Source organism: Ornithodoros turicata, chromosome 8, assembly GCF_037126465.1.
Source record: "Ornithodoros turicata isolate Travis chromosome 8, ASM3712646v1, whole genome shotgun sequence".
Lineage (NCBI taxonomy): Eukaryota > Metazoa > Arthropoda > Arachnida > Ixodida > Argasidae > Ornithodoros > Ornithodoros turicata.
Genome location: NC_088208.1, coordinates 10,428,520 through 10,442,507, shown reverse-complemented (window position 1 = coordinate 10,442,507; position 13,988 = coordinate 10,428,520). Strand labels below are relative to the sequence as shown.

Here is a 13,988-nt window from a genome sequence, read left to right as displayed (position 1 = left end):
CAGAAGCAGACACCCATCCTGATGCACTTCCCTTCATACACGAAAACGGGTTTACTGAATGAATAAACAATCACCAATATTTATGTTGGTTGACTGGGCCCACTCAGTGACTCAACAAGGCCCTCTCAGTGTTCAACAGATGGCGCAGGATGGGGACGACAGAAGTGGGGACAGCGAGGACACCGTGCGAGCGGCGCGAGCTCGTGAGACCCCATTCAAGACCTTTTTTTTTTCTTTTTCTTATTTTTGTCCTATATGCCAACGTACGTTTGCTCTGACGCTCGCCGAGTGTGGTTCGGCAAAAAACACCTACGGTGCGACGCGTATTTAAAGAATTATACTTTAAGGTACAGCAGTGGAACAGCACGAGGCACTGCGTTCTGAAGACCAACAACAAACTGCAATCCTGTAACCAAAATCCACGCACCGAAAGCACCGACAGCTCACTGCACAAGCTAACATTGTCCATCTGAATATATATACGTTCAGCGACCTTATCAAAAATAACCAAGCGCTGAACCGCACTAAGCTGCAGCAATCTGTTCACGGAGGGAGCCTTGGTTCAAGAGGACAGAAGTGATTGAATGAACACAGGAAGCCCCAACTCTTAAAGGGGCCGTAAACAGGACGATAACATTTTAAAAAAAAATGGTACCCCATGAAAGAACGCAGGTCATAATACCCAAATATACATTTCGTTCGGCTCGTGCCAGATCAGTGACCCATATAAATGCTTTCAAAGATGAGTAACCAGCGCGCCTCTCTCCACTACGCATACGTCATAAGGGCTACGTCGCATTTTGCCGTCCAATCGGTGGGCCGAGCTCCGAATATGACGTTCCGATTTACCAACCAATAAACAGGCTTCAATATCAGCTGTGCGGCGGAGTGCTCCGTGTGTTTGTATGGAGCTACATTTTGCGCTCAGTGGTTCCGAGATCCAGCGCCATGGCATTTCCGAGTGAACTGAGTAATACTGAGCGCCTAATGCTGATGCGAACGTCAACAATTGGGCTGTTATCATATGACGCGACGCCCCGTGGTTCGCACCAAAGTACGTCGACAACCCAGTCATCGGCAACCCAGTCGTCGGAACCATTCGCAGATGACGTGCAAGACCACGCTGCACGGATCGGAAACACAAACTGCGGCATATAGCTAATACAGCTCGTTGTATTACGTGCAAAGACACAGCTTGCCTTGTGTTGCAACTGGTCGGTAGTAACATGAACAAAAGGGAGTTTAGGCTCTGCGCCGGCTTCAATATTCCCGGCACCTCCAGCGTGCATACTGGCGCATCTTCTCCCAATCTTATGGCACCACATTTCTTATCTCTACTTGACTACTATATGTGAGACCGCACCGTACACGTATGGTAACTTGAATCCTAATTTTATAGGTGCCGATGCGGACTCTGCATCAACATGCCAACGTCCACGGAATCCGTGTGCTGCTTCGATTACCCGACAACCTGCGAAATGATCGAGGAACACGAACTCAAATGCATAACGGAACACGAGGAATTCGCTACCGCGTGTCTAAATGAGGTTGTGCTCCGTCTGGCGGACCGAGATCTTCGGCAACGCGGAGTAAAGACGGGGAAAGCCAGGAACGAGTAAGTATACATAGTACAAAGCGCAGGAACTCTTACTATGACGTTATACAGCACGAAGACCAGTATACTCATATAAAACTGCATAGTACACCCTGCACTCATGTGGTACGTTCATCAGTTGGTTTTGACATTCGGAGATAATAATGCAGCCATACATAGGATTCCTCCAGTGATGAACAGTAGGTCAACCACGTTTATAGCTAAACTACTAATTACAGTACATTACGAATAATTGTGCAGCTACTGCATTTACCTTACAAGGAGTAATTGGACGTGTGTAGCTACCTTATTTTTTGGTAGTTCAACTGCATGTGAAGCTGAGGTTTGTTTGTCATGCTGTCAGATAAAACTTGTGCATCAAAATAATTAGAGTGGAATTGCAAATCTAGTTCAAAGTGCTCGCAGTAGTTGTGAGTCTAATGTAAAATGTAGTTACTCTGTAGCTATAATTATACTCTGCAGAAGTAATTGGTAGTTGTAGATAAAAGATCTATCAAAGTAGTTAGCACCCATTGCAGGATTCTACTTTATCTATTATCATGTCATCCACAACATTTTTTTTTCAGGCAGCACCGATACACATCCTACCGACAGTTTATTCTGTGTGTGTGGGAGTACTTGGGAAAATTCAATAGAAAACCCGTGCCATCATGCGTGGTAAATAAAATAAGGAAACAGTTTCCTTCGAGAGCTTATAGAGGTTTTCGCTTTCCTAGAAAGGAAAATGTAGCTGAATAAAGAGTCTTGCATACCACCGTATTCATTTCTTTATTTCCACGATTGAAAAAGGTAGTTTCCGTGTACAGTGTAGGGTCTGCTCATTGAGCAGAACATTGCAACATTGCACACACTAAGTGTAGCTGGCAAGAACTTGCTAATGCTTTATTTACAGCAATTTTTTTATATCTGAAACAGAGTGTTTGTGGAAATGCAGCAGAAGAGGAAGCGGTCTCATGTAATGGGAGCATGTTGACAGTGACTGTGCAAGCACCCTCTCCATAACAGTTTGCAGCTTATTCCATATGTACGTGATCAATGGTCTCAGGGCACTTCTGAGGATGATGTATATGGTAGCTCCCAACAAATATAATCGAATGGCAGACTTATGCGAAACCATGCACTGTTTATCAATATATGTACTAAAGCACCTGATACGCATTTTCGTGCATTTCGAATGCTGAACTATGGTATTTGTATAACCATAAAACATACAGAAAACAACAGACCTCCCTGCTTGTAAACAAATGACATCCTAGTGTTCGACAGCGCTACAGCTACGCTCAGAGCTAGGGGCGAACATGGATGCACCTGAAAGCCATGGTCTTGAGGGTGTTATGATGGTCCCAGAAAGGAACGCAAGCTTCAGTCCTACTTTCTTTCAGTAGCAAATGCCCATTCGTAGAACCCAGCCATCCTCCTCCAATTTGTTTCGGTTTCAATCTGTCTACCTACGTCAGGACGTTTCTTGAGTAGAGGTCTATTTTGTGCAGTATCTGACATACCATGTACCCTGATGGTAACCCGGTACAGTAAGCTCCCCAATGAAGGCTAGCTGAGGAATGATCATGTGTTTTCTGCAGTCGCCAGTCAGTACCAGAGAGCAAAGGAAACTGCATCTCCCTCCATCTCCTGTTCCACGACTTCCTCTATTTTACCATTGTGCAACGCGCAGTCATCTCCAAGCAAGCCCCCCCTTCCCCAAGTCTGTCTCCGAGGCCTGTGTATTGGTTGTGTCTGCTTTTATAGCCACCCTCAGCTGTTCTTCGTTGTTGTAACAACACTGAAACAAAAATATGACAAAAATGACATATCCTCTGCACTACAGCTGCAACAGAAAGCAAGATAGCCCTAATTACAGAAAAGTGATTACCACAATTACTTTACATAAGCATAACTCACCTACAAATCTGAGCCTCAAACAGACAACAAGCTTGAAAGCAGCAGATATGCAATGTGATCATGACCACGTTCCTCTATCAGGTGCCTAGTCTTGACACCCTGGCAGCCACGATGACTTCTTTAGGCAGTTGTTGCCTCGAGTGGCTCATCGGCGCTGCGAAGCTCCGTGTCTGCTTTTGCTTGCTTGCCTCCTGAAATGACGCATGCGACTTGCACTGCACTTCTGCTTCAGCAAGCAGCTTTGCAATGTAGGCTGAAGGAAAAGCAGAGGACAAATGACATATTAGAGAATCTGAACGTCAATGTAAAACAATGTGTGTACCAAATGTAGGGGCAGTCCTGACAGGACAAGCCACTTGGTGTCCCTGCTTCGCTTTGGAGTTCTTTATTTTCCAACGTAGGTCCCCACGTAGTGTCTCCGCTTGGCTGCGTTGGGCATTTTCATTCTAATGCAGAGCAGCCAGTCTAGTCCTGTTAGAATTTGATGCTGGTCACTTTCTTCTCCTATGAAATAATAGATGCCAAATGACTCACCTGCAAAGCATGCCCTCGGGAGAAAACGCCAGAGATTTTGGCGCGAACCTGATCAGGAGGCTGTGGAAGCTTTCAAGGGCATAAGTTTGAGTGTTGGCAGACATCTGGGCAACATCTTTGAGAAGCCGTGGGTTCCCAGTCACTTCTTTGAATTTTTTGTAAGCCAAAGAATCTGCAGCAATTATTACATATTGTATTATGATCAAACATCTACCATTGCAGTATAACAAGAAACCAAAACATAAAAAGCAATACTGCTTTTTTTTTTCTTACCGGGGTCAAGCCAGTCTCCATCTGTGATTGGACCATGAAGGCAGCGTGGGTAGGATCCATTATGGTGACTGTGAATATCCACAACATGATTCTGGATGCTTAGCCATGCATCTGTTGTCAGCCGAGCATCTCCTCCACTGGCTTTTGCACACCAGTACAGGTGGTTAGACGTTGCCTGGATCCACCTCTCTAGGCTGTGGCAGTTGGCGCTTTTGCTGATCGCGGTCAGCTTTTTTTTTCACACCTGAAACAATGCACTGTGAAGGACATCATACCGCACAACGTGATTCAACTAACTTTTTGAGATATGCCAAATGTCGAAAAAGTGCCTTATCGCTGGTTCTTCCTTCTCAAGGTACTTTCTTATGGCAGGGTGACGGTCTGTTGTTATGGAGTTCAGCTTTATGCCTGCTCGAACAAACAAAGCATAAGCAAGAAAATTCACACTGTAGGTAATCACTACACCACAGATTTAAATGCACTAAAAATTGATAAAACATGTAGGCATTTATGCAACAAAAACTCAGAAACATGCAGCGAAATATGCAGCATTTATATCGAAAAGCATTCATTTTAGCAGGCCTCGACCAGCCAGTAAGCCAGTAAGAAATGGCTTGGGAATGGAAAATAAAGTTTAGCATAATTCAACATTCTGTCGTACGTGAAATGTGAGAGCAATTGCAGATTATGTGCACAGTGAATGACAACCGGACACAGTATTTGTGACAGAATGAGCTCCTTGGAACACTGGTACCGTGGGGTTTTACTCGCAAGCATTACATTGGTTTCTTTTCGTTTGCTGCCTCTCAGCTGTGATGCTCTGATCTCATTGCGTGCTACAACAAAGCCATACAGAATGGAAGTATAGATAGAGCGAGAGCTCGTATAAGCTCCTGAGAATTAACCTGCTCATTGACTGGCAGAGTTGATATCGTCACACATGCTTCCACGAGACCTGTACACTATTGCATTCATACGACATCAGCACATAAGGAAAACGTAAACTGCACGCAATGTATGCAAATGAACATTCAAAGCATTCACATCGCTCCTTTAGAAACTGAATACTCCTGATGAGCGCCTCTTTTTCCATGTTGACACTTGCTGTCACCCTCTCGTTCTGCATGTGAAAGTGGTGAAAATAAAAAGTATGATGCCCATGTTCATGCTTCACCAAAGCATACATTCCAAACAAAGATTTCGATGGTTATATCTATACTTCCAACCTGCTGGAGTCTAATAAGTTGGAAAGACAATTTATACACGTACCTCTGCCAGTTGAACTTGGACGGAATGAATTATTTTGTTCAGTTGATCCACATGGATACTATATGTCATATATTTTGCACAGAACCCAGGAGAGTCACACCTCCCATCTGCCGATACATCTACTGCCTGGTCATCCAGCTGGTCTAGAAGTTGCCTCTGCTCCAATGACCAGACCTGTAAAAAAGCATATTTACAGTGCATATGGGCGTAAAAGTGATAAAGATTTCTTACTAACCTTCTCTACGGCTGGAACAAAAAAGCAGCTTTGGTATCTGTAAAATGTTGTGAGGCTGAACGTTTGCACGTTTATGTGCTTCAGCATTCGCAGAGTTGGTGCTGCATTTGCTCCAGAGAAGAATATGGAACCTGACAGCAGAAGGTTTCCGGCTGGCCTTCCATTGACCACAGGTTGACTCTCCCATGTCAGCTCATGTCCATCGTGGCACCGGGTTTTCACACTTATCATTGTGCCTGTAGCTGTTACCTCGGCAGAGCAACGTGATAAGCATTTCCGGCAGTTTTGGAATAACTCCAGGAGGCACGTCTCAAACACCAAAAACTTTCTTTCATTCTGAAGCGTAAGTGGCGGGGGAACATCTTCCTCACTAGGAACAAACAAGGGAGTACATGAAGATACAAAATATACATCATGTCACACTTTTTTACTTGCACTCCAACTTGTACTCCGTACTAGTGTCTACGGCTTATAGACTAAAACTCACCCACTACTACTCTCTTCCTGTGACGGACTGTAGTCGTCGTCATCTTCATCATCATCATCATCAGTTTCAGCAGGCTGGCTTCCTGTGTTTGAGTTTGCGGGAGTCGGGGCTGTTGTGCAGCTCGTGTTGACAGTGGCGTTTCTTTCAACTGGCAGTTCCCATGGCTCTGTCTGACAACCCCGTTCCTGCAGTGCTTTCGCAGCTACGTCTGTCTGTGTATCTGCAATTTCAGGTGGAGATCTAGTGAAATGGCTGCATGCTTATTATATTGGAAAGAATGACATGGAAGCAGACAAGTTGGTGATCACAAACATCTGAGATGCAGGAACGTGAAAAATACATGACAACAATTTCAAGTGCACACAACAGAACAAGAACAAGGCTCACATTAGCAAAAGGTTCTTTATTATACAAAACCAAAGGATCAAGGAAAATGCGAAGGGAGCAATGAACATACTCTTGGCAACAGCCAGGAGACAGTGGCAATGTTGTCATAAATTGTGAGATGTTATGGCCATGTTGTCAACGTCTCTGACTTTCTGCTTACAGTATTCAATTCTCCCTCCACGTTTCCTCTGACCTCTTGTTTTTGCAATATAGGTTTTTCCGCTCGTATGAATCTTGTTCTGTTGTGTGTATTGCTTCTGTCTGAATCCCAAACTCCCCGAAGCTTTTCCAAAGAAGACCTGTTCCCTACAGTTCCCACTTTGGAGTTTGCTACGTAACATGCTTGAGTTGTACTTACATGTTGATCGGTGCACCACAACTGGTTTTGTTTTTGTCATTCTTGTAGGTGAACGATACTCCTGTAAAAACACATGAGGTGACATTTTATTTCTTTAACAATATATTTCAATTTCTTTAGCTTTCAAATGTGTTCTGTCAGAGGCATGTGCTGCCACAACATCTTGAAGCACATTATTTTCAGCTGTGTCACAATAATTGCATTACAGGATGCTGGTACCCTTTTTTCTGGTTAACCTTACACCGACTAGCGGCTTTAATTGTAGGGCTGTACTAGTTCACTCAAAGCTGAAATTAACGTGTTTACAAAAATTTCCCAATGTCTATGATGCATATGTGAGCATATTCAAATGACAAAGCCAAAGCTCACCAATTTACGTGGGACCACCACAAACATGCGTGGTGATGATGGGATGGCGTTCTCTTGCAGCACTGGACTTGCTGGCATTTGAGGAGGCTGAAAAAGAATAATGTGATTTATTATTATGTGATTTATGTGATTTACTGAAATTCAGTGAAAGAAGCTGTCTTACTGTTTGCAGAGAACACACGGGTGGATGCCGCAACAGTGGTGAATGTTGGCTGAGTTGCACTTGTTTTGGGGCCTGGATAATGGAAGAAACGAGATTACCTATGGTTCTCACGAAACAGTAATTTCAACGCACCCTCACGCGGTCATGTTAGAAAAGTGATATGCTGCTGCTGCTTGGTTTGCCCTGCTGTTTCCAGCAGGGTGCACCAAAACTACAGCTAGCTAATATACAGCTACCGTGCAGTAGAATTACAGCACGTGTTTTGACAGGGATGTGCGAAACTGAGTTGTAGGCAGGCGATATTTTCTGAAGCACCTGATTTCTAGAATGAACGGTACTCACTATAAACAGGACTTACCAAAACAACACGGCGTTTCGATGGACCGTCGTCGGCATCCTTGGGCAGTTGTAGTGATGGGACAGCATCAACGCGAAGTTTTTTGCTGACAGGTCCCATTATGGCCATGCGGTACGCTTTCGCATCGAAGTGGTCCTCGCATACAAACATTGTCTGTGGCAGGTTCTCCACAGACACATTCTGCTGTCCAGGAAGTTCTAACCATGACGACCTACGAGGTTCGTCATTCGGCACACGGTGAAATCTCAGCTTCGGCGGTTGATTCTTTACGCGTCGGTGGGGGCACGTTGCGACTATGCACACTGGAGGCATATTTCGCAAATGCTAACTACAGAAAAACAGCTATATACAAGTATTACTTACAATTAACTTTGAAATTTATATATTTACACGGAAACAAACAAAACAAGACACCACAGAGGAACTTAGAGCAGAATGAGCATGAAGCGAAAGCAAACTAGAACTCACAACTCCACAACGCGCACGTGAGATTCCGCAACTGTGGCGTCGGCTCGCGCTGTGCTGCGTGCTGTTGCGCGGAAAACGTAGTGCGCGTGTGATATCCAAATTGAACGCATTTCTTTTGCAGTTTGAGTCTGTAACTGGTCAGACTTTGAATGGAATAAGACTCACGATCATCTAATCAATTTCCGCAAGCAAAATAAAATCATACGTTGATTTCTTGATTGTAATTGGTGAGAAAAGTGCTACGTCAAAATGACGTAAAGTTAGAGCACAGGGCGGAGCTAACAAGCGAAAGAGTGCAGTGAATATTTCATCCGTAGTCAAGTGCCTTTTGAATTTGAGCGCTAGTAATTACAAGGAGCTTTCACTGTGCAAGTTTGAATAATATGACTCAGAGAAATGCGCACCTTGCATACCTGTTTATGGCCCCTTTAAAGGGGACCTGAGCGATGGCAAAGTAACTTTATGTCAATTACTGAACGAGGCAAAAAAGTTTTATGGACTCTAATATCTAGTACCGTCTTTCTGTCAATGCTGCATGTCCGTCCTCATATAAATATTTCGTCAATGACCGTTCTCACGCGAGGTCCCAAGGATGAAACACGGTTTCATCGGTGTTTCGGGAGGGGACTGCGTGGTTCGTTTTGCTGCCGGTGGGGCACGAAGGGAGTTGAAGATAGGGTAGGAACGGGATCTCCTAACAGCGTTAATGGGCTGTTCCAGTATGCAGGCTGTCTTACACGCTGTTGGGAGGCTTTGTCTACTCTCAGCTTTACGAGGCAATACGAGTTCATTTATTTGCTCTCTATCTTTCTCGGAATGCTTTTTGGTGATGAACTGCTTCATATCGGGAATAACAAAGTCCTTATAGAACTGGAACAGTTCAGGAACTTGTTCCAGGAGAAGCGCTTCTCCTGGTGTCCTCTGTAGATCACGGGTGTCGGGTTCTTCGAAATACATTGCAAGTATGTGGGGAATACGCACCACAAACTCTTCTTCCTCATCACCGCAATGCTGAAATGCATGTTCTATTACTTCATGCAGTTTGTGTTTCTTACGCATGATCTCACTAAGAATGTACCGGTAGTGGTCTCTGCGCTCCGCCTGTCCTTGCCTGTACGGCCTTCCATGATTTTCGTACACTAGGTACAATGCTAAATGGCAAAGCTCATGAGCGATTACTCCTAGTAGTTCATTGTCCTTCCTCTTGGCCGCTATGTGGACTCTTCCCTCTTGAGGAATAGTTAGGCCCAGAACTGTTCCGTAGTTCTCCTTCCGAAAATCGAGTACGACGTCCAAGCTGGATGTTGTGGCAACAACATGGAGAATAGTGTCCACCATCGCGATCCCGAACAGTTTTTCATACAGTGCTTTAACCAAGTTTTCCAACTCGTCAGAGCTGTCTGTGCTAGATGTCTTACGTACTAGGTAAGCAACCGTATCGGATTTGGCCGTAATGATGTTGTGGTAATCACGATATTCACTCTCGTCTATGTTACGAAGCTTTACACACGTTTTCCCTTCTCTTTCTTTCTCGTCGTAAGTTATACTCTTGTCATTTTCGACCGTCGGGGATGTCATTTTATGTGACTTCATTTCAACCACCTTATCTCTCATGTTTTTTTTCCTTTTTTTTTTGTCTCTGGGCTCAACCAGAGCCTGAGATATCTGTTTGCTTTCCGTCAGTGTCCTGCTTCACACGTGTCTCTTTCATCGATGGCGCAGTGCATTGGCTTGCCGGCTTTCCGAACTTTCTTCAGCTCTCCTCCTCCTTGATGCGAGATACAGACTTCCACTTCCAGTTGTGCCGGCAGGTCTGGTTGTTTCGCCAAAGGCGTGACAGGAGAAAGGCGGGAAAGAAGAGAGAGAGAGAGTCATCCTGTGCAATTCCTCCCCCGAGTCATTCGCCTTCCATTAACTCGTCGGCTCTATTTGAATTAGATTCAGCAATTCACGAAGATGCAACAAATCATGGTCCATTGTTAGACTCCTGCTCAAATCAGACGTACCAGAGGCGTTGCCGCACTTGCCGAGCTTGACCTCGTGGAGCGCATTCGACATATCGTTTTCTTTTCATAGGCCGGGAGTCGGCGGCGCGTAAAACGCGTCGGCATGGAAGCCAAAGGGTTTTGTGCCGAACGACTGAGAACGATACGGAATGGCCGTTGCGTTGCGATTATCTGTGGGTGTCTATTACGAAAGCAGGGATCTCCGGACGCAGCTAACATTTTGCTTTCTGGGTGCATAGACTGAAATCTCAGATATATCTCAGATACACGTTCAACGTCCTTCAGCAGTTCCGTAATGACAAATCACAAGGCACCCTTGAAACACTTCACAAATAAAATAGAAACAGACCTGTTCCCTGATACTATTATATCCTCTTTATCTCCACTGCTGTGTCCTGCATGGCCACTACCTCTTACTTTCTAATTTGCACGCCACAACTGTGTGTTACAAATGCATATATATATATATATATATATATATATATATATATAAAACACAAAAATTTCGCTTGCCCTAAACATTACCGCATGCACGTAACCACTAACCTCTTTATCTTTTGGAATGCTCTGCCACTGCTGCCTGTTGTCGCGTTCCGTTAACCTAGAAGTTTCACGCGAGAATGTCCCCCTGGGTGTATCGCACTACGAGAAAACGGCAGCTCACATAGGGCGTTGATTAAAAAAATTTAGTGGCGATTTAGCGGTATATGCGAGAGAAATGCGTTAGCATTGAGCGCCTTTGTCGATCAATACGTGACTTCCGGAAATCCACTTTCGGTTTAAACCTAACTTCCGGCTGTCCACTTCTTGTCTATACTTGATTTCCGTTTCCACAATTCCGGTTTGACACTTTCTATTACTTCATGTAACTCCATTTAATTAACCTATAATTTGACTCAATTACTCCCAATTACGCTGTAGTTTCCCTTTTATTACAGAAGATAACCGCAGGTGACATGTGGAAACCTTGAATTCCATTAAATTATCTTAATTATGTTTACTTATTTTAATTACTTACAATTCCCCTGTAACTGACGTTCATTACCTTTAATTATATATACTTACCCCCGGTAACGTGGGGTTACCTTAGGCAATGTTTAATTTCGTTTATTCTTACGTATAACTAACATTCGTTACCTTTAAGCACGATTTTCTTGCTTTAATTATCTCTAATTACCTTTAATTACTCTTACTGTTGATTACATTCCACTACTTCAATTTCAAGACATTTACCTCTATTAACATTTACCCTCTTATATCCGCTTTACACGTCGACTTATACAGCTGCATCTCTGAGGCTCCATCATCTCACACACGAACACACACATACATATATACAGCTTTTCCCATCTTGGCACTCCTAAGGCTAAAGCATTAAAATTTACTGAATAAAAAAACAACACCCTCGATGTACGCGCCGTTAAAGGTAAATTCTCGGTTATTTTCAGTCACACAACGCCCGGTTACAATGGCTGCATGCAGGCAGCTGATGAAGAGACAGGAAAACAACGACAGCCGTGTGGCTGTTTGTGACATCCTGCTGCTACCGTTCGGCACACGCACGGATCTAGAGGATGTTCGGATGCCCTGACCCCCCCCCCCCCGCCCCTTCCTCTCAATTACAGCGTTCACATGCTGCTTCCATTGACCCTAGTCGGTGTGGTACGCTTTTCAAGGCTGGACACCTCGTCCCGACCCCGGGATCCACCCGTGGTTCGGCATCAAAATGACACACACCAATCAACGAAAGAGTCAGCAACTGTACGTGTCCCCCGTGGCCTCAGACTGGTTCTTGATGCTAAGTAAATTGCTATCTGATTAGATGAACGATTTTATTAGAGGGAGTTAAGTCATGCACAAATTGTGCCGCACGCCAGATAATTAGGGGAAACAAATATGTACGCGTGGTTGTTTGCGACATGCAAGCCCTTGGGCACAGTTGGGCGTCGGCTCTGGCATGACTTCAGAGGACCGGGAGACTCAGCCAGTGCATAGCGGCCGCGTAATTGGCAGGTAACCTTTCCCACCTTGTCGCACCCCAGTGCATTTCGGTGTTTGCTGTGCCGATTTGCTAGGCGTCTATGACATCGTTTGTTGTAAAACTTTGGATGCAGGTTCACAATGATGCTTATAACTGGCATAATTTTTGGCGAAGTTTCTGAGCACATTTAAACACCACTTTCGGCGCCAGACGCACAAACACACGCACACACACAAAAGAAAAACAACGAAGATCATAAAATAGCACCTGAATCATGCCTCGTAACGAGATTTGCGAGAAGGTGAAAAAAGATCAACACTCACCGTTCCACTGCACCCAGGGGGAGGCACCGCCCACCTGATTGCGCGATACCAATGCCGCAAGAAGGTTAGTTCAGAAGTTCCTGAATCTTGTGGTGAGGAGGGTTCGATAACCTGAGTGTTCTCCGTGCTCTTGTATCGGATATGCCTAAGGCGTGAGGAGGCAAGAAGGGGCTCTTGTTACGTCACACACTTTCCCGACTGAGCTTCTGGGACAGAGTAGAACTCGCTCGCCCTTATCAAAGAATGTTCGAAAGAGCAGAGACACGGTTGTCGTCATGCTGTCGTTCAAGGTAGTTAGATCATTGCAGCTGCCACGTAACTAATTTACAATTACTACGATGACGCTCGCGGTTCGCCTTAGATAGCCCGCTCCGCGAGACCGTAATCTGAACAAAATGGGAAAAATGTTTGCGGGACGCTCGCAAGAGTGGACTTGTACGAGGCCCGGAGTAGTTCAAACTTCAGCAAGCGTATTGCGTTATACACCCGCGTGTCTTTCGTCGACACATCAAGACCATCCCCAACGAAAAGTGGGACCTCTAATACAGAAATATGAGCTGTTTTAGCCCTCTCGGGGGCACTGTGTGCTTCGAATGTTTTGTTTACCTTCTTGACATGGTTGCTCCGGCCAATCACTAGCGCCCTGGAAACGTCACTGTGACCTCATGCGCATTGACCTCGTGGACTTGCGAAGCGTATAGACTCCGATGGAATCCCTCCGCACGCCTGGGAAAACTCGTTTTCCAGAGTTCACGGGCCTCATACAATCGTCGAAAAAAAAGAAAAAGACGCGGCATGCGTTTTGACCTTTATGCGTTCATAGACCGCACGTAAAAAAAGAAGAGTCGGTAGGTAACTAGCACGAGCAAAAACCTTTCTGAGACGCTGCTTAAAGCTCAGCTCCGCCGATTTTCGACTACGACAGAATGGAGCCATGCTTGGGCTGTGCGTTCGTTTCCGCACAGGGAGCATACATGTGAAAAATTTTCACCCATTTGTTTGTAGTTTTTAAGAAAACAATTTTTTAAATTTCCCTGGCACGGCGGTCCTGTGGTCGGCAAACCCTGACCAATCCCGGCTTCGTCCTGGCTTAGCCGCGCTCGTGGCTTGGCTAACGCCAAATCGTCGATGCGATGGCGGAGATCTATGGGCGAAGGTCAATGTTTTGGGTGTGGTCCGTGATAATTGCTGTCGTTAATAGCCTCAAAGATAGTTTTGCCGGTCTTCTTTAACAAGCCTTACAGGATGGCCTCGTTGTGCAAC

General features: G+C 44.9%; 1 pseudogene; it reads right to left on the bottom strand.

Moving 5' to 3' along the window:
- Nucleotides 1-3,008: 3,008 nt before the first annotated feature.
- Nucleotides 3,009-9,012, bottom strand: LOC135365926 (uncharacterized; annotated as a pseudogene).
- Between the last annotated feature and the right edge of the window lie 4,976 nt (nucleotides 9,013-13,988).